Raw genomic sequence first — 2548 nt, forward strand, 5'->3', positions numbered from 1 at the left:
GCGGACGTTGATCCATTGGCTGTTTGTTCATGCTCCAAAATACATAGCCATCAATACCCAGAAGCCTTGCGAACCCAAGGACAGGGTCATAATGAGAAAAGTGGACAGTTGTCAGCAATGCTTAGAAGAGTTACATCATCCTACAAAGAGTTAGCTGCAGACAAAGCTCAAGATTTCATGGTAAAGGCAGAAGCTGGTCTTCTCCATCACAGAAGGATGTGTGGGGTGGTATTAGCTGCTAACACAGCCTGACGGTGGAGTCCCTCAACAAGAAGTAGACTTTATTTCTACTGCAAGAGATAAGAGCACCAGAAGCCTTCGCTGAGATGATAGCTGGATGAGTAAGAGATGGTGCCTTCTGCAAAGAGCTTACGTCTCGGCGGGGACAGGCACACACAGCTTTAGATGGGAAGAGGACACAGAGAGGGAAAGGGACTTGCTGAAGTCCCTGCCATCAACCTGACTTCACACCAACCTTGGCCGGGGTCACCTGAAGAAGTCCAGCAATAAGATGCCAGTTCCATAATGTTGTGCAGCAAATAAAGGTCCTCTCGTTTCCCCTCCTGAGCACTGAGCTTGGTGTGTTGCCTTCTTTTTATTCATCCTCTCCCCCTCAAGAAGTAAACATGAAGGTTGAAGGAGCAAGCCTTGCTTGGCCTCGCCTTGCCAAACAGAAGCTGAGTGAAAATACAGTTGCTCTACCTAAATGTATGGGGATGTAAACACTGGGGATGGAAAAGAGCTAGTTAAGCTGAAAGCTGCCTCTGGAATATGAACAACTGGATATGATGGGGCAGATATGTATTATAGTTGGGAATGCGATGTTTTCCGTCTCAAATTGAGAGATACAGCTACCAAGGTGTAGATATAATGGCCCAGAAGGCTTTGCTAATTCTTTTAGAAATTTAATATTTCATATCTGTGGGCAAAACTGTATCTCTTTGGTGGGTTTCATCTCCCTGCCTTACCTCCCTTTTACTTTTACTCTGCCCTCCTGCCTGCAGCAAAGCTCCCCAGGAGCTCACTTCCCACCCAAATCCCAAATCCCAAACCTTGAGCCCCGTGGTTTCCTCTGAAGCACACTGATGACTCAGAGCATGCCAGGGAGCTACGCAGCAAAGAGTGGGCTCTACGGGAGAGAAAAGCTGCATTTTTCTTATGGGAGTAAGGAAGGCGCCCGAGTTATCCTGAGATAAAAAGGCGAGGAAGATAAGGCAGCTCTGTTTTACCGGGAGGCATGTTTGTGGGAATCAGCACTGTGCTTCGACATATAAACACCTCAGGTGCCTCTTTGCTGGGCTGGTGGGGCTTGTGCATATTATTCCTGCTAAGGTAGAAACTCACGGCTGTGTGTGCTAGCTGTAATGAGGCTGTATTTCCAACAGAGCTGGCTCTCTCGGCGGATTATTTTTTCCCTTGCATGATGCAAAGATTTTCTGCCATCTCTGCCTATAACCTCCTCCCACGGAGTGTTTTGGTGAGGCTGCTGGACTCTATTGTCCAAATTGTTTACGATTTTAGACATTATTGTGGGTGAATGAGTGAATAGCTGAGACCTGAGCTTCCCAGGGGAAGCTTGCTTTTTCCAAGCCCAAGGAAATGTAATTACCCTCGAGCCCCTCTGTTGGCCAACAGTGATGTGCTCTTGGCCAACAGTGCATGGATGGGAGAAGGCAGAGACGAAAAGTGACGCAAAAACCTAATTTCATAGAAAAACAGGCTAAACACACAGATTTCTTAGGAGCAAGGAGAAGCTCTGACTTCTGTGGTGAGACCATCTCAGTAGGAGAGGTGTCCCTAGCACTTTCTTGGTTTCTCTGTTGTTTTTGTCTTTTGAACAGTGTGATGAGGTTGAAAGGCCTCAGATGGACTGCAGCTTCCTGGAGGCCCATTCTCTGATCATTCCCTGATTGTAAATTGATTTTTTCTCATTTTAAATGGAGATAGCCCATGCTATCACAGGAGGCAGCTCCCAAGTCTGGTGGCAAAGGGGTTCTGTCCCATTCTTCCTCCCGGTGTGGGTAAGCCATGGCTGGGACAGCCTGGGGTTTCTTCCCACCCATGTGTCAATTCCTGGTGTCACTAATGAGAAAAAATAGTGATACTGGCACTTTGCAAGCATTATTAAGTGATAGCTGGAGCCTTGGTGCTGCAGCTCCTAGGAGGGTGTGAATATGTGTTATCTCCTCAGGGTTCACATAGATAGGGTCCATTCAGAACGATGCATGAAAAATTATTTTTTAAACTCATTCAGGTGGATTTTCTTGAATGCTTAGAAAAGTGTTAATGTTGCCCTTGTAGACAACACAGGTAAGCAAGTGCCAAAGGATGGGTGGAGCAGACAGATAGTTCTCTGGCTCTTTATATATGCTGGGGCTTAGTCCCCTTTTTCTGTCCACTCCCACCCAATAACCCAGGTCACTCATAGGACCTGGAGTGCATAATTGCTAGTGATTGATGACCTCTTGACTAAGCCACGCTGATCAAGTTTGAATGTATTTCTTTGCTCTTCTGCCATCACTTTGCTTTCTGCCTTACCTCCACCTTC

Source organism: Buteo buteo, chromosome 18 (genome assembly GCF_964188355.1).
Source record: "Buteo buteo chromosome 18, bButBut1.hap1.1, whole genome shotgun sequence".
NCBI lineage: Eukaryota > Metazoa > Chordata > Aves > Accipitriformes > Accipitridae > Buteo > Buteo buteo.